This window comes from Haliaeetus albicilla, chromosome 7, assembly GCF_947461875.1.
Source record: "Haliaeetus albicilla chromosome 7, bHalAlb1.1, whole genome shotgun sequence".
Lineage (NCBI taxonomy): Eukaryota > Metazoa > Chordata > Aves > Accipitriformes > Accipitridae > Haliaeetus > Haliaeetus albicilla.
In genome coordinates, this window is record NC_091489.1 from 44,738,200 (window position 1) to 44,756,819 (window position 18,620).

Below are 18,620 nucleotides of genomic sequence, written 5' to 3' on the forward strand. Positions count from 1 at the left end.
GAGCATCCCTGTGTGTGTCCTGGCAGATCTTTCTCCTGTAATTCAGTAGCATGCTTTAGGCAGGCTAAACCCAAGTTGTCTTCTGCCTTACCTTTCTGGCTCCCTCCTTTATTTGTTGTTTGATCTGTCCCTTCACTTCTCTTGCAGCTCAGACTCCCTTCCCTTATTATCATAGGTTCCAGCCAAAAGAGGGCTGATTGCAGAGGGCAGATGAAGAGGCCAGAAAAAAACCGGTGTGATAAAATCTTGGTTTTGATTGCATGAAATGGGAAGAAAAATCTGTTCTCCTGGCCAATCAGAATGGTGTGGTGGCTGCAGACAGAGGTGGGAGGAGAAAGGGGGAGATCAAGCCCGAATTCGTACTTACCCCAGTGACTGCAACATCCGTCAGGGCTAAAGACAATCTGTGTCTCATTAATCATCTGATATAAACAGAGGGGGACTCACTGGAATAGAGCGGTGTCACTGGATGAATGGCCTGGAATTGGAAAATAAACATTTCAAACTCTGCCTCGGCGTTTATTTTTGCTAAATGCCTTTGCTGCGCCTGGACGTTTTGCTAGCAGCGGGGTACCGCTGCCCCAAATCCATCCCCAGGAGCGTGGCTGGAGTGTGAGTTTGCGATGCTGGGCGAGAAACGCACCAAATCAAAGTGCAAGGAAAATTTTGGAGCAGCCACAGTAGTAATCTGTCCTGGGTGCTTTCATGCTTTAGCTCCAAGCTAAAGGCTTTCTCCCGCCCCGGGGGGGGCTGTGGAGGGGTTTCTCTCTTGACAGCGCTTGGTTTTTTAGCAGGTGGGAAATGCAGCAGTGAGGCAGCATGGTTGGGCTTGCAGGCATGATGCCCTTTCCTTACCTTAGTCCCACAAACCTGTGGTTAGTGATGATCCAGGGAAGTGGCACCTGCAGATATAACTGATGTGTCTCCATCAAATGCTCTCCATGTTCACGCCCTGCTGGATTTCCACGAACAGCAGTTGTGTTTTCTTCAAACCTCTTATGCCTGTTGAGTTTTTTTTCCCCCACCTCCCCTCTGCAAAAACCCACCAGGTGCAGTCTAGAATCCACGCTCACCCAAATATGCCTTTAATTCTGGTTTATTAAGATGGTTATTGTGTAGATGATTAGAAACATATTCTGGGAGATTTAATGGCCTCAGAACAGACACGTAGCCATTACAGAGCTGTTAATCCTTTATAAATATGTTTTCAATCATGCCAATATTTAACATACGATAACTGTCCTATTAAACGTAATGTATAGCTGGCAGCCTTGTTATAAAGAATTGCAAGCTATTTTTTGTTTCTACAGGCTCGTTAACTTCTGCTGCTCAGGAGATATTAGCAAAACCACAGGTGGACATCTCAGCTCAGATATCCAACTTGTCCACGTCCCACGAGGATCCTGGCTGGTGCTTGCACTTGCTGTACGAGGACCTTTACCAGGAGGGGGTTTGCTGAGACCCTAGCAGGTAAGCAGCTTTTGCTCTGGCCGTGGACCTGCTACCTGCTTATTTTTAGCATTGCTCAGTGCTTCTTGTTCCACCTTTGCCATACTGTCTGTTCTGGTTGTAAGAGCAGCAAGACAACATGTATAAAGCTATGTTAGTGCTTACAACTTCAGTAGCTGGGCGAGCTCTGCTAAAATAAACCCTTTATATCTCTGCGTGCAGTGTGGCAGCAAAAGCAGTATTTCCAGCTGCAGACCGGGAGCTTTGCAGAATTGCACAAAATGTATGCATGCATACTAGGGCATAGGCATCATAGCATACCCCTCTCCTGTGTATCTGCTCTGACATCAGGAATAGTAAATTCCATTAGCAATGACATTTTGGGCCTTATGTTTCTGGTGGTGAGAAGAAAACAAGCACCCCCCAGCTACGCTCGGTTGGAAAATAAATGACATAACCTGGGCTGGCTTTTCATGTGCCTTCTGACTTGACATGCCATCCAGCTTGGTTGCCATCCAACTGACCAGCCATTCCTGAGGATGGGCTGGTTACAGGAGAAGACAGGTTGAGAAGGGGAAAAATTTCCACTAAATTAAATTATTTTAGCTGGAAAAATAAACTCTCATCGCAGCTTGAAGCAAATGTCTGCCTGGTGCCTCCCCTGCTTAGCACAAGATGCTGCCATGCAGCAGGAGGACTCGCTCCTATCCAAACTGCTCCATGCCGAGCCAAGGAAAGGCAGATGTCTGTGATACTCCCCTCACTCCCCCGACATCCCCTCGCCACTGTCCCCCAACATGTCGCTCGTGCGATGTGTTCCTCGGTGCTGAATAACCAAAGCTTCGTGGGAAAGGGGCAGCAACCCTTTGCCTTTTGGAGTGCCAGCACCCTGGCGTGAAGCCATTGCGCCGGTACTGCTGGGTATGGGCCAAGGGCTCGGGCAGCCCTGTCTGACCCCCTTTTGTGGCCCTTTTGTCTCTGGGTCTCCAAACTAACGCTTTTCGTCCCCAACACCATGCTGCCCTGCTACCCCCGGCCCACTTGGCCAAGAGGGAGCTGTCGGGCCAGGACAAGGGGCTATTCTTTGTGGAGAACAGTGGGGGATCTCATAACAGGGCAGCTGGCCCTCGGCCATCGCCCACCACCGTCCTCCACACCTAGGTCACGTCTGGGCACTGGCATTTATTGGGACCGGTCTGCGTCGGGCACCACGAGTGAATCGCGCGGAGAGGGAGGATGGGGGGACGGGGTCAGGGCTCGGGGATCGCAGGCAGCAGCCAGGGAGACAGCCCCTGTGTTTGCATAGGGGTCCTGGGCTCAGCTCTTGAGCACAACTGGTGTCAGCTATGGAGTTTTTAACATGTTTTCCTAAAACCGGTTCATTTGCATGTTGGTATGGGGGGACAGAGTGTGGGTGCTCTAGGCTGCTGGCTTGTTGCTGAGAGTGCAGATGAAAAACATCCTGCTGGAGCCTTCTCCAGTCCAGAAGCAAGCCAGGGCAGCGAGGGTTAAGGGACAGAGTTATTTCCAGTTCCCTTTGCTGTGTCGCCCCTCACACCCCGCCATGCCTCAGTGGTGGCTGGGAGCCCCGCAGCCCCATGTGCTGGTGCTTGGAGCGGGCGCTGTTTGTTTTGGAAGGAAGCAGGCTTTGTCTGCAGAGCCGCCGGCCAGTTTTCCGCAGCCCACCTTATAAACTTTCCCAGCCTCGGCACTCCTCGCACCCAGCAGCTACCTGGGCTGCCGGCACGGCCAAGTATTTTCATCGCCAGGTGCTATTTCCGTGCCTGACCTCCCTGCAGTGGCAGATGTCAGTGTGTGGGTGGGATGCTTGCAGGGCTGGAGGGACCTGCCACCCCCATCCCGTCTCCCCGTGATCCCATCCAACGCAGCTGTTTGCTGTTTCCAGTGCAGCCCTGGCTCTCCCTTCCTGTGAGATATTTCTCTGCGTTGCTTTGTGTGTCTTCTGCAAGGTGACGGGCTCTGTCTGAAATGCTCCACGTGGAGTGTGGTGGGTACCAGGAGCCTGGGGAGGGTGCAGGTGGTTGCAGGAGAGAGCAAGGATGCCCAAGAGTTGCTATGGGCAATGCGGAAAGAAAAGGGGGAAAAAAAATCAGGGCTTTGACTAAGCCCAGTCAAGGACGGTGGTTCTCTCCATCCGCGCAGTCCTCTTCCTCCATGAAATGCTATTTTTACTTTTAAAAAATGAAAATGTGCATTTTGCATGGCTAAAATCCCAGAAGGAACAAGGTCTGGGGGAAAGGGGGAGCTGAGTGAAGCAGGGCTGTGCTGGTAGCGCTGGGCTGGAGGGGGGTTAATGGCCCCCCAGTCACCTGGGGCTATCAAAGACTGCCTTTGGGCTAGTGCTGGGCTCTGTTGTGGGGGAGAGGGTGAGATCCCATCTGTGGGAGGACCTGGGTCAGGGCTAGGAGGCAACGTGCAGGAAGGGCCGAGAGCAGCTGACGGGCAGTCTTAGCAAACCTCTGCATTTTTTTTAGGTTTTTTTTTTTCTTCTTCTTTCCTGTTAGAAAAAGCTCATCTGGAGAGTTTTTCCTGCCAGCCTTCCTCTGAGCTGCAGGAAGGCCAAGCAGAAACTTCCCCGAGGGTGGCCGACTTTCCATAGCTGCTTTCCAGGGGATTTCTCCCCCACTTCTCCAAAACCCTTCTCCCTGTCTGAGCAGCTGTGGAGCAGGGACGGTGCAGGGCCAGGTCACCCCACGGACCTCTCTCAGCCCTCGGCAGCAATAAAGCTGTCGGCAGAGGCAGCGGCGCGGTCCGGGCGGCCGCGTGCTGGAGATGCACTTAGGGGGAGGCTGAGCTGCCGGCTCGACCCGGCTTCCCTTCGATCGCCGCGCGCCTTGCCCTCCATCACCGCCGCCGGCGTGTGCCAGGAGACAAAGCTGGCGCTTCTCCCGCCAGCGAAGCGGCGAGCTGTCAGCCAAGACGTCTGGTGAGAAGGAAGAGCCGGTCTGCGAGCGCCAAGGGGAAGCCCTCCGCCGACCCTCTCTGCTCAGTCTAGCTTCTCGCCAGTATTCGTGCAGCCGGGAGCGAGAAGCCTGAGGCTCCATCTGGATCTCCGCGGCCATCTGGAAGGGAACCGTAGGGGATCGGCAGCCCCGATGCGACGTGCGTGCTGGAGACAAGCTCGCCCCTTCCCAAAGCGTAGCCTCATCCTTGCTTTGCGTGTGGGGAAACTGAGGCAGGAGAGTGCCAGAGTTGGTGGTCCCGGAGTGGTTCTGTCTCCCCTGAGGACTGCCCACCAGCAGAAAGTAGAGGGGTTTAAAGAAATAAGGAATTTCCATCCTGTCAGAAATTCAAAAATTTCCGACTGTCGGGATCTTCTTTAAATTTAGAAGTTTGGAATTTCACCTAAAAAGAAATATTTGCAAGAAGAAATATTTCCTTTTGTCTTTACAAGTAAGACCGAATACGAGAGAGGAATAAGGGCACAGCACAAGGCACTAAACCTCCTGAAATCCAGTGCTTTCATAATCCTGAATAGGTGTTTTCATCAAATTGAAACATGCCTGCAAAATGCTGTCTGGCAAAACTCTATTCAGCTGGAAAAACACTGTCTAGCTCTCTTTCCCTTCAAGTTATCTCTCTAGACCTCATACAAAGTCTTACTTATTCACTCCCTTTTCAGCTGGTCTCCCCTTCTCCATCTCTAGGTGCCCACAAATCATGATTTGCCTCTTTAGCATCAGGAACTCGCTGAAAAAACATTGAAGGACTTTTTTTAATTTCCCTTTTGTTGCTCCTGTTCCTTCTGCAGTTCGATTCACTCTTGGATGTCTCTGAGCTCAGTGAGTCTGGGAGCCAGATACGTGTTTTCTTCTTTGGCACTTAAGATGCTAATGAAATTATTCGGCCCCAGCATGTGAAATCAAACAACCATTAGATATCTTTGAGTTTATCAGCACTGTGATAGGGTTGTCTATGTGTAGGGTTATAGGACAGCAGCGAGAAGCTGGTGTTAGCCCAAAACGATGTAGTGTGTGAGCTTGGGGTGTCTTAGGGCTGTCTCCTCCTAGTCTTTCAGGCTCTGGAGGCACTCGGGGTGCAAGCAGGCTGAGTTTTGTGATCAGTCCTATCTGTCTATGCCCCTCGCTTTGGGAAGGGTATAGGGGGGTGTCTGTAAAAGCAGCTCTTGGGGTGCAGCCCTGAGACGATGCACACATGCGGTCTGTAACGCTCTTGGCACAAGGCATTCCCGGGAAGCGTGTAAAGGGATGGAGACAGTCGTGTGCAGGGAATTGGCTCTCCACCTCCTGTCCTGGGACACGGGGGCGGTCATTTGGGACCTTTCTGCTTCAGTCCCTGTCTCCCGTGCTATTTCTGTTCATCCTGGTACCCAGGGAAAGCAGGGGTCAGGAGAAGCTGTGTCCCTTTCCAGTGTTACCAGAGGGCTTGCTGAGAGGTATTTCTGAACTTAACTGGGTTCATTGGAAGCTCCAGTCTGACTTTCTCACGGGAAGAGCGGACTTGGCGCCTCCGAATAGGCCCAGGCCTCCAAATTACCCCCTGCCTGTGTGTATTTGTGCATGTGCAGTCTCCCTGACATCTCTTCCCCTGTGGCAAATGCTGGCCCTGGCCAAGCCCCTGCTCTCCATCCCCGTGGCCTCGGGTACCGCAGTGATGGGGTGTGAGCGCTCCAAGGTGAGTTATTATTCGGAGGGGGGTCCAGCAGCGCGCTGGAGGCTGCGTGATTTCACATTTCCCTTTCAAGGCTGAGGATGCTTGTTCAATCAGCGGTCCAGTGAACCCAACAGCCCCCAAGGCCAGCTGACAGCTCAATTGGAAATAGATATGGTCCCCATCCCACCCTCGTGTTGTTGTTGGCAGGCGGGCTTGGAGGCCTCCAGGTTGGGTCTGTTAAGAGCACAAGCGAAGGAAAATTGTTCTCATCTGAATAAACACGATCAGCTGTTGCCAGCAGCTCCAGTGCCCCAGCAGAGGATTCACGTGGCCGGCCATTTTCGCCAGTCTGGGTAACTGGTTTGACTGGCAGGTCAAAAGGACTTGTCTCTCTCTCTTTAATGGATGTTTTCAGGGGATGTTGCATTGCTCATCCTCCCTCCAGCTCCCATCCAGGTGATGGATTTGGGTCGGTGCAGGCATCCTTGAGCATTGCCCTTCTCCAGGGACCACCGCTGGCCTCTGGTACAGGGAAGGTTTCTGCAGGCGTCGTTGCACTTGCCCAAATGATGGGAGAACAGGAGCTCAAAGCTGGAGGAGGTGACACATCAGGGCTCGTGGTCCTGGAGTGAAAATGCTGCAACCAGCACAGGCTTTGCCTTTTAGACCTATTTGCACCAGTTTGCTGTGTTGGCTTCATATCAGATTAATCAGTGTCTATCTCTGTGCAGGCTCACATGTTGGCTGCTGACCCTCCCAGAGGTGAGCTGCTGATGGACAGTATGTTGCAAAGCCAGCTACGTGCTGCTGAGCTTACATCAGGTAATAACCTCTGGCTTATACCTCCCTCCAAACACTGTCCTTTTGGCCCTTCTCTATGTGTCACCAAAAACCAGCTTACATTCTTCCTATGGGACCTGTTCTGTATAGCCTCAGGTGGGGGATGCAGTATGGCATGGGTCACCTTTATGGAGCTGCATTGCAAAACCATCCCCTAAAATAGCTCGAGCTGCTCACAGCAGATAAACCTGCGGCTTCCCCCACCACAGTGCTCTGCAGGGAGGACGTGGGTTTTCCCAGGGCTGCAGAGCGTGACCATGCTGCGAGCTGGGCGATCTTGGCAGATGTGCTAACTCCGCGTCGCCCAGCCAACCTAAACAGGACCAAGTGACCCAGTAACATATATTATATTATATCTCCTGTTTGCAAATGCAGGCCCTGGGGCTGCTGCCTGCTGGGTGTCTGCTGGAGAGGAATTTCTCTGCCCTGAGCAGGGGTTGGCTCTGGGCCCCAGGGGATCTGCCTGGTTGTTTGGGGAGGAAAATATCTTCTCTCTGTCTCGGCCAGATAACAGAGCAGAGACTTTTGCTTCTTCGTGTGCGATGCGAACATCACTAGTGTGAGATGGGATTGTCTCCATCGGTACTGGCTGTGCTCAGCCATGCTCGGGTTTGTTGCGTGGTGGCTGTTTTAATGAGAAACCTTCTCTAGAAAACCCCGCCTGGCTGCGACTCAAACCAGCCCTTACACCCTGCTTAAGAGAGTCTCGTATAGCTTCGATCTGTTCCTAATTGCCATAAAGCAAGCCAAACCCCACCTGCTTCCTACCACCCACGGGCAGTCCACCAGGCCCACTTCTCCTGGTGAACTGCGCAGGTTTAAACTCACCTCTTATTGCTACCGTCTCCTGTAAGACGTTTCCAGAGCATCTGACCAAAAAACCTTCAAAAACCTCCCCAAAGTGGGAGCCTTGAGTGCTCAGGGCATGGAGGACGTCTGTCATTTTCCAACATCTTCTTCACCTTTCTGGATACCTCCTGGCACCAAGGGATGGAGGGGGCCAAGAAGGGCCACAAAGCTACTTAAATTGTGAGTAATTTTTCCTCCTTTAAACCGCAGTGCCCCGCACAGCGCGCGTACCCCATCAGTGCAAGGAAATGGCATCTGCGTTCCTCTTTTACTGCTCACTCGCTATTTGGTGATTAAGAAAACGGGGGAGCTGGGGGCACTCATTCTTGACCTTGGGGAAAGCAGGAGGCTTATAAAAACTCTAAGTGCTGCAGGAATTACGAGGCAATTAAAAAATCAGGCCAGAGCTGGGACCGTGTCAATAAAACCGGGAGGAACTGATGTCAGCTCTGTGCAGGATGCAGAGACCGATGCCTCTGCCCTCTCCTCCTGGCGCTGAGCCCCTGGGGCCAGTGCTGCTGAGGCCTCACGCTTCCCACCGGCATGTATTTGGAAATGCAGGAGAAAGAAGAGATTTTGGGGCTGGCGTGGGCTTTTTTTTTTTTTTTTTTGTTCTCAGTGGATTCAGCTGACCTGAATGCCTCCCCCCAAATGCAAATCCTGCATGAGCCCAAGTGGTGGGTATTTTATGAACGAGAGACGAATAGTTATCAAAAAAGCAAAAATCAATATTGAAGGGGTGAGGAGGGGTGCCAAGTCACCGTTTTGGGATGTAAGAGGCCCAGCTCTGAGGAGGGAATGTATTTTGCTTGCCACTGGGTCATAAGGTTTAAACCCAGGGAAGCTGGATTTTATTTATCTAGAATTTTATCAAGACTCAGCTTGGGTTTCCTGACCTGATAAGAGCAAGAAGAGAAAAATCAGCTAGGATCAGCGGGAATTAACATGCAACGGTTTTCCACTTCTCATTGCAATGCTGATCTCTTTCAGATCTGGGTCTTTCCAAGAGTGGTGACTAATGTCCTCAGATGGGGTTGTGGCTCAGGGTCGTCAGGGTGGTGTTTGAATGTTTCTTTTAGGTGTAAGTGATTTCTTGTGCAACCCACTTGAGTTAAAGTGCGTGGTGACAGGGAACAAAGCCTGTTCTCTGCCTCCTCTTAGGAAAGTCCCAGAGAAACGTCATCTGGCTCTTGGGCCACAGTGAAAGCGTTTGCCTATGTCCTCTGACTGGTTTTAAGACAGGAGGAGGCAAAAAAAGGAGTCTGTTTTTCGGTCAGCACTTGCTAAACTCCCATTCAGTAGGTCTACTTAGCTTTGGTCATTTATTTACTTGTCTACACTGGAGTGCTGGCTGGATAGGAGCGATGCAAGCGTGTTTCTTTAGGGTAGATGGGGACTCAGAATAAAACCCAGAGCTGACCCAGATGTCCAAAGAGGGTCCTGGGGTGCAGCGCGAGCTCCCTTGGGTTTGGGCTCGGTTTGGCCGCGCACAGTTTGGCAGCTGCCTCCCTATGTTTCTCTCTTCCTCCAGGGAGAAGGAAGTGGATGCACTTCACATGAAGTGAAGTTGCATAAACCGTGGGGGCCGATGGGGATAATTTGGAAATGAAGCGGTCGGTTGGGCTGGCAGCCGGACGGGGGCTGGCTCACACCATTCCTCTTAGGGACTGGGCTGACTCAGGAGCAAAATGCCATTGGTGCCTACGAATGCGATAAAAGCCATCGGTGCTCAGCTGCTAGGAAGAGCAGGGCTTTGGTGTTTGAAAGCAGAGTACCCAACACCAGAGGCAGACCAAGTTGCAAAGCTGAGAATGAGCACAGCTCACTGCACCCAGTGCTCCCCATTTCCAAAGCCCTGGAAAGCTTTCCGTGGCAGAATGGCATCGCACCACCCGTGTTTGGAGGGAGAGGGTCTGGCGAGCATGGTGTGTATGTCACTGCGGTACCAGGCTGCTTTCTACACAGCTGGCTTGAAATTTTTGTAAAACCACATGTTTCGTGTGGTTTTGGTGTTTTAGCTAAAAGCATTTGACTGGCATGGGGGATAAGTGTTTGGGGCTAGAGGTGAAAATTCAAGTGTTTGGGGCTAGAGGGGAAGATGCTGGGGACACAGCAGGGGAAGTGCCTCAACATCCCAGCTCAGTCCTTGCTGCTTTTGGGGTCAGGTCCTGGGAGACACCAGCCTGATGCTCCAGCCTCAAATAGCCGCATGTGCAACCCCCAGTCAGCATTGCGTAAATGCTCTATGGAAATAACTGGAGTTACCCCAGCAGAAAGCAAAAGAGCAGGACGCTTTGACCCCTCTGCGCTCAGCCAGCCTGGCTATGACTTCAAGGGAGCAAAGATCTGGTCGAGGTTTGGTGTTCGTGGTGTCCCATGACTCCACTGATTCCTGGCTGTAGAAATTAAAAGCCCGGAGGCTCCTCCAGTGTCCTGTGCCGCTGATTCAGAGAGGCGGGGATGGGAAACGCAGGCTTGCTGTCGGGCTGCTCCCTCTGCGGCTGCTGCAGCGAGCAATACTTCAAAGCCCTAACTCTTGCTTGGTTTGCAAGTGTCTGCTGGGAGAGGCTGTCCTCCCAGCAAAAGCTCTGCTGCCTGAGATGACGGCTGGGATGGAGGGTGGGCACAGTACAGACCCCGAACCTGAAAGCACCCAACCAGCCCCAAATGGGACCACGTAGACTCTTTTCTTAGGTGTAGAAATGCTCTGTGCGTGGGGTCTGGCCACAGTAGCCCTGGTTAGCAGACCCTCGCGCTGCAGGGGCCATGCAGGCACCGGTCCCTTGCCCCAGGCCAACCCTACCTTTTGCAGCTTCGTTTTTATGGGCAGCGAGGCCTGAGAGCAGCTCGTTAGCTTCCCTGCTTGCTCAGTTTTTATTTGCTGGCTTTTCCCTCCCTATAAAACAAGAATGCACAAGCACAGGCTCTCGCTAAGGGAGCGGGTTAGGGGGCTGGAGGGGAATGACCCTCGCAGGGAGGCTTTGCCACCTCTGCTGCAGAGAGCAAACCTTTCCCTGCCCTCGCTAGCTTGTCGTGAGGCCCCCATCATAGGAAAGGGGCATTGCACAGGGTCCCAGCAAGGAGGGGGGCCAAACTGGGGAGCAAAGGGCTCTTCCCCTGGGTTTTGTCCTCCTTGCACACCAAAGGCAGTGTCTGGGTTATCCGCATCTCCTGACAGGTGGCTGGTTTTGAGAGAAACCTCCGAAGCCCTTTAACGGAAGGGTTTGCTCCATCCCCGTTTCAGAGATGGAGAAATGGAGGCGAGAGGCAGAGACAGGACGCCCTCGCTGTTCCCTAAGGCGCGGGGAGGAGGAGAGAGGAGTTTATCCTATGTCCTTACCGTGCCTGAGCCTTTCCCACTCATCTGTGATGCTCTGCCTTCCTGGCCGGAGATGACGGCTCCGGAGTGCAGCAGTCGACTCTCTTATCTGCCTGCCCCGTCCGGTTCCCCCAGTGCCAGCTCCAGATCAAACACGAGGAAGCCCAGGGTCCGAGCTATCGCTGCTCTCCTGGGAAGCATATAGCAAACCGTGTATCTGCTGACGTTCACGGCTCGAAAGGCAGCAGATCTGGCGGGGAGGAACGAGTTTGCTTCCTGGGGGACAGTCCCCCATCGTCTCCCCCTCTTCCAAATGTGTAGGTGTTCCCCATCCCTGTTGACTTCAGGTCTGGGGTATCCCACAGGTAGGATTTCTCTAATAAGCTGAGCGATATCTGCTTTCACAGCTTTGGGAGGAAGCACAGGTGAAGGTATCTGACATTGGCACTTGGCTGCCAAAAAATGGTGCAACAAGTCCCAGGAGCCCTTGCAAAGAGCAGCTGCCTCCTCCAAGAGCAACGCACGGGAGGTTTCTCGGTGGGACTTGCTGCCACCCGCATCTGTCTCCATCCCATGGCGGTGGTCCTCATGCAGCAAAGCAGTAAGGATGCAGATGTTGGGTATTAAATGCCAGCAGCCGTGCTCAGCTGTTCTCCCAGGCTTGGCCCTGGTAGGAATTAAAGCCCTGCCTTTAACAGCCCTACCAAGCACATTCCCATCCCCACATAACAGCTCACATATCCCTATAACGCGCTTTACAGCAAAACACCTTTTGGGCGGTCAGCAGGGAAGGGAAGGTTTCCCCTGACCAGTGCTCCCATAATAATTTCTGGCTTGGTTAATACATTTTACCTGTCCCCTTCTGACTGGGACCCATCTGAAAGCCAAGCTGTGATTTTGCCCTTGAGGGAACCTCAGGTTTTCGCATGTTTCCAGGGACTGTATTAAAATGCAAGGCCTTAATGAGAATGATGTGGCCAAAGCTAAGAAATCCAGCCTCGCTGCTTTGTTTCCTGAATTATTTTCATTCCAGCTGATGGTATCAGATTGGCAGGTGGTTTGGGGTTTTTTTATTTTATGAATGAATGTAAGCGTTTTGCAGAAAGGGAGGTGTCGGCTTGGATGCTTTGGTCCTCAGATTTTAGTGATCATTAATAACGCCTGCAGTGTGAGCCAAAGGTTTGGGATGTAACGGCTTCCTAGTGGAAAAAGTGAGTTTCTTCCAAATCAAAAGGCTTTGCAAAAGTGACACCTTGTTTCTGATATCTTCTTTTCACTTTATTTCCAGCACTTCGTTTTGCTCTTGTAAGAAAACTGCCAGTGTAAAGTACTGATGCAGGTCATTTGCCTTGGTTTAGGTGAGATTTTATATTCAGATACATATTTATAATAGACATGCCTACTTTTAACAAATCATTAGATACTGAAAGGAAAATATTTCTGCCTGGTTAAGAGGGAACGACTGGATGCTGCCCAAAAGGGGCACTGCAGCTACTTGGAACTGAAACGGAAGATGCTGTGAACTCCTTTTAGATCCAGGCCATGCCCAAACTGGGCGAGCACCCCCAGAGATTTGCCACGTCCCCCTCGCCACCCCAAGCCTGGGAAGCGCAGGAGAGGGGGGTACCTGGGGGAGCAGCTCCAAAGGAGGAGCTGGATTCTGCATCGTGCCCACAGGAGCGACGCTCCTGTCCGTGAACTCGTTGCAGCTGCTTGTCTCTACCTTGTGATGAATCCCAGATGATTTCTCAGCCTGAGCTGTACAGTCACTCGTGTTAGATTATAAACTGGAACTTTTACAGGCTGTATGTGGGGTTTGTGGCTTCCTTTCCCTCTCTCGTCTCCAAAGTCCATGATTCTTAATAAATCATCCTCTAGCCTGAGCTGAGTCTTGCTGTTTTAAGTTTAACTAGCTTATTTTTTTGCTGATAAGCCAGACTTTGAATTCTTCCCAAGATCACGGGTTGGGGCCAGTAATATCATGAAGGAGAGACTGTTAATCATGATATATCACATGCCAATGGGAACAGCATTGAGTGCTCGCTGCGAGCAGCGCATTTCCCTTATATCAGCGTTTACAGGCAGAGCACTTGTATCTTGCAGAGTTGGTGGGAGGGAAGAGTCAGGGGTCCCACCAGATATAAATTAGGTTTATTATCGGAGCCAACTCAATGGAGTCGCAGGGCAGAGCTCTAAGTAACGTGCAAAGGGTAAGGGGAACATAGACACCAATGGCAGGAAAATGTTGTAGTATGCACCTATTTCTTACACTGTATCAGTGCAAACAACTTCCTAAGGCTTTGATCCTGACTTCCCTCCAGATTTCTACTCTTGCACCATCTTCCGTCCAAAGAGACCCAAAACAACCCAAGGGTGGGACTGAGGGGTGGACCAAGGCACAGAAAGAACCTGCTACACCCTCTTGTTGTTTCTCTGATTTTTTTCTTGCTACCACCCTGTTAGCACATAAATTTCTTTTCTTTGACAGCTCCAGGCAAACATGGTACGTTTTCAGATCCATCATGGTCTGATCCTTGTTTTCCCAGCTAGCATCTGAGCTCCTCTCCCAGTATCACTGTTGACTTCGGCCAACTGCTCCCATGGCTGTGCCCCTCTGTGGATGTGTCTGCTGAACCCTCCTTCTCCTCAGGGCGTAGACCAGCTCCCATCACATCCCATAGAGACAGAGGTCTCAAAGTTGTGTTCCTGTAGGGTTAACCCTGCAAAGACCAATGTAGCATGCACCATAGGTCACCCTTATCAGAAGAGGGACCAACCCAGCTCTAGGTAGAGCAGCTCTCTGAGGGATTTGCACCCAACAGGCTTTACTGGTATGAGGTGGGAGGTGGAGGAGTCCTCCTTGAGGCATGTCATGTGCTAACTGTCTGTGGAAAGAATGGATTAATCAAGATTAAAATTAGTCCTGATGAGAGCAGCTGGGAGAGCTGGTCAGGAGACATGAGACATGTGCGTGGGGTTGTGGTTACCAGCCCTGCTCTCTACTAGCTAACGCCTGGTACTGGGCAGCCCAGCTCCTTCCACCCCGATTTGCCTTTGGGTCAGCTGTGAACCCTCAGCCTGACTCATCCTCCCAGCTTAGCCAAAAAACCCCATCCCTTCAGTCCCAGCATCCCCCAGAGAAGCCCCTCCGTGCCACGTGGTGACGGCACATCTTTTATCTCGCTCGGCCCAGCAGGCCACAAATTCTTGCTCCTTGCAATGGGGGTGGGCGAGGGAGGGAGCATCTTGCTCGGTGCCCCTCTGCTCAGGAGGCAGCTCCCTGCGTCACATGGATCAGCCAGTTTGTTGCGTTGGAAAATTTTTGCTGCTTGTCCAGCTGGGGTCTGGAGATCAGCCAGGGTCCCTCCGTGCCTCAGTGAGAAGGCAAGATGGGAAGAGACTGTGAAGACACACTCAGGGCTTTGTTGTCTTCGTGGGAATTTGTCTGGCTTTCCCTTTCATTTTTGTCCTTTCGGGGGAATGTTTAAGGTCAATGGCTGTGAACTGACGGCATCTGTCCCGTCCTTGCTGCCTTCTCACCGAAGCTACCAGCACATGCAGCACCAACACCTTCCCCTTGACAACTTTTGCGGGAGACGATCGCTTTGGTTGGCAAAGGCTGGGACCACCTCAGAGGTGGGCTGTGCTCCTCCCCAGTGACTCATGTTGGCAGGGATGCTGGTAGCATCCTCTGTGGCTCCGTGGGATTTGCAGCGCTGATCCATCTTGGTGAGCGCTGACTTCCCTCCCCCTCTGCCTCGCTACAGCCATCGCTTTGTGATTGAACTCCCAGGGTGAATCCCTTAAAGAGGGGGAGAGCTTCGTCATGCATCTGCCGATGGACGGATGCGTGTTTACCTTGGCCTTCCCCACCTTGTGGCTGCTGGATAGTTATCTGAGTGATGAATTCATCTGTGCAGGGACCCCCGAATCGTGGGGGCAGAGGAGAAGCATCTATTATAGTGGTTTGGCACAAGGAAGAAGGCGTAACAGAAAGGAGACGGGCGGTGGTTGCACATCAAAGCCGGGCCTCTGCTTTCCTAGCCTATCTCCTAGATTTCATCTGGCCGTGGTGAAACTGCAGGCGTGAGCGGTCTTGCATGTTAGAGGCTCATGTCTCTGTCTGCAGGGAGAGAAGGGAATTTCTTAATTCTAGCTATGCTGGGCATGTTACTTTCTCCCTTGCCTACCCTGCCAGGGATGACTTTTTCATGGGGTGGAGAGCCCCGCTGCAATCACTGGACATGCTTCGGCTCCAGGCCACCACGCTGCCGCAGGGAAATCCAGCAGCTCCCGGCTCGCAGGCTGTGCGGCGGCTGCTGCTGAGTTTGCAGATTCCAGCAGCGGGGAGAGGGGAAGAGCTGCGACCCGAGGTCTCATCCACGGCACCTCCTCGTGCCTGTGCGTGTGTCAGTGTGGGACAGTCTCGGGGGCTCGCACAGATCTGACGGCAGGGCAGGATGGAGAAGAAACTGTAAAACCCCCATGAGAAGCCTGCCCTCCTGCGAGGTTTCCTTGCAATGGACACCAGGAGGTCAGCCTGGACCCTTCTGGGGTCCTTCTTCCCCTAAACCACCCAGGACCCTCAGCCCTCTCAGGACCGCAAACCCTTTTGCAGGATCAAGTGACCAAGCACAAAGCAGGAGGTTCACAGAGGGGGACCATGGGTTTTACGTATGGCTATGAGGGTCTGTAAGGCACCAGCAGCTCAGAGGATGCACAGACAGTAATCTCTCTGGCAGCTGAAACCCAAATCCTCCTTAGCAACAGCAGGACAGGTTTGAGATGGCTTTGGCTCAGAAAATAGGTATCGTGGTCTGTGATGGAAAGCTAGGTAGAACGAGTCCAGGACGGGGATGCCGAGCCACGCACTCACGGGTGGTTAGGTCCCAAAGATGCAGGTAGACATTGCAGAGAGACCTGGACCCCTATTTGTGGTTGAGCGCCAAAAACGAGCCCCCTTTTGTATCTAAACCCAAGAAATCCCAAACCATACCAGCATCCCAAATTGTCTGACAGAGGAGGTGTGGAGAACAGCCTCTTGCCTTGGTTTCCCCCGAGCTGCATGTCCCCAGAGCAGGCTGTGTGACAACCAGGGCCATCAGAGAAAGCAAACCCTTCCGTCGCCTCGCCTCACCCTTTCGCACTGACAAATGGCAGGGCCGCTGTTGGAAAGGTCGGCAGATCCACCTGGACCTGCTGGAGGCCATCTGGGTGGCACAGCGGTAGGAAAAAAAGCTAAAAATGGGGTCACAGTTCTTCTTCCCCACATCCTCAAAGCTTTCAAAGCGTTCTCCGCAAAAAGGGGACCTTTTGCCAGCATTGCATAATGCTGGCTCACGTTTTCCTTGAACTTTAGTCCTCCTTTAATCTATGCCACGGTAACCTCCAGGGGAAAGAATGTTGCTGATTCCTGATTTAAGCTGCTGTCAAAACCTTTCAGCTCCGTCCCAGGCCATTGTTCTATGTCCTGTCACCCGCGTTGTCCCCGGGGCAAAGGCAACCATGTACGTGGATCAGCGAGTCGTCCTTCGTCGGAGCCAACGCTCCCATCTCTGTCCCTGCAGGCTGCCAGCAAAGCGATCTTGCAGATGGGTTGTAAAATTTGCATTGTCCCCATCGCTTATAGTCCCACAAAAAGCCGTGCTGAACTTCCAGATATTTGTTTGTTTGCTTGTTTTGGCAAGAGGAAAAAGGGTCAAATTTAAGTTTGGGGAAATGCGTCCTGCGTCCTTCGTCTCTCATTGTGGCTCCGACTGAAAAAGCTGTTCCCTGCTTCCTTCCCCTATCAGTTAATTAGGTGGTTAATGCAGGAAAGGCAGTTGGACAGCAAAAGGCACAGTCCACGTGTTAAGCGTTATTGCTGCAGTTATTAATAGCCTAACTCTCAGGCAATGTTTCTGGGCAATGCCGGATCCAGGAATCACGGTTTTGGGGAGCACGTGTTTGCTTGCCCGGCTCTTTCAGGGCAGGGGGGGTCGAGGTCTGCTTTTGCGGGGCTCTCCCTGCCAGCGCTTGGGCACCTGTTTCTTCCAGCTGATGGTAGTTCGGCCAGCAACTCCATTCCCTCCGGGTGTCGAGCTGGAGGACAGCATAAACCCGCAGGCACTGGAGCAGGCAGGAATGGAAACTTTCCACCTTTTGGAAAATCGGGAGCGGGGAGGAGAAAGCAGAGGGGGTTCACGGAGGCAAGGAGGGTGCACATGTGTTGTCCAGATTACAGTCACCCAGACCCCCCTTCTTTCCAGGAAAGCCCGTCTCTCACCCCAGCCTTCCCAGGCCCCTTTTCGTTGGAAATTCCATCAAGCTGCGTGTAATAATCTCAGCTGGCTCTTTCCTGGAAGAAGCCTTTGCCGTCCCACCCTCCTGCTGCCCTTCCCCACCCCGGAGTGCTGCTTCCAGGGACGCCTCCGGCCCCGCCAGCTCTTCCAAGACCTCTCAAGATCATCTGTTTCATATGAGGCCAGTTGCCTGCAGCCCAGGGTCCATCTCGGCTGGAGCCGGATGGGTTTTAGCAGCAGGGGATGCGATACCAGGCATTGGGACTGGGTATTTTTTCCCCGCCTAGGTTTTGGTTTTGTTTTTTTTTTCCTCAGATCCAGATATATTAACCCCACAGGGTCAAGCCATCTCCGTGTGCTTGTGGGCAGCAGTAAAGCTGTGTTTGCATTCGAGTTGAAGGGCTTGGAAGAGGCCAAGGGAGACAAGTGCTGTATTAAGGACTTTAATTTAACTGCCAGGACAGTTCTGGGTGTGGATAGAGGATCCCTACTGTGAGAGCATCCTTGAGGGGGTAAAGCAGGTCCTGCTCTCTCTCCAAAGCTCGGAAACAAAACCACAATTTTTAAGCTTCTTTAAGGCATCCGCAGATGAAGCAGAGTCGTCTAAGTGAGGCAAAACCATCTAAAGTACACAAAGGCCCTTCCCAAACTTGCCCTCAGTTGGAGAAATCCTGATTCATATCACCGGTCTTGAATGCTACAGGCGCCCTTGAAAAAACTGGAAGAGAAATTTGATCCCAGAAATCTATAAGAACTAAGTTTTGATGGATTTACTTATTCAAGTACTGTATTTCTGTGTTACACCTTAAGCCAGGGTGTCCATGTTCTGCAGACTTGACCAGAACAGCGGGAATTCAGCCTGGAGGAATGCATCAACACAAACAAAAACAGAAAATACGAGACTCCTACAAACTCCCCTCTGTGTGTCTGAATTCACGCGTGCATCCCCTTCCTCCCCAACCCAGGAGTGACCACACTGTATCTCTTGTCTGCACAGCCATCCTCCGCCGGGCAGGACACCCACCGGAGCGTGGTACCACCGTCTTGCCCGAGGCCGGGGATGGCCATTGTGGTCCAGACAATGGTCGTGGAGCATGAATGGAAAATGATCTCCTGTGTTGGACTGACAGCCGGCTCTCTGTTCCCTGGGCAAGTTCTGGGCTCCTGGGCGAAGGGAGTGCTCCCACCCCAGGCAATCCCGGCTTTGATCTTCCTGCTGGCTGCATTGCTTTTTCTTACTGCTCCTA

At 52.3% G+C, this 18,620-nt stretch overlaps 1 protein-coding gene across 1 annotated transcript in view; it reads left to right on the top strand.

The window, feature by feature from the left end:
• The window catches only part of SNX19 (sorting nexin 19), a 137,109-nt gene that overhangs the window by 109,437 nt on the left and 9,052 nt on the right, over positions 1-18,620 (top strand). Inside the window, exon 15 of the transcript XR_011325565.1 lies at positions 1,311-1,470. The gene's annotated coding sequence lies outside the window, so the exon portion shown is untranslated. The remainder of the gene's footprint in view (positions 1-1,310; positions 1,471-18,620) is intronic.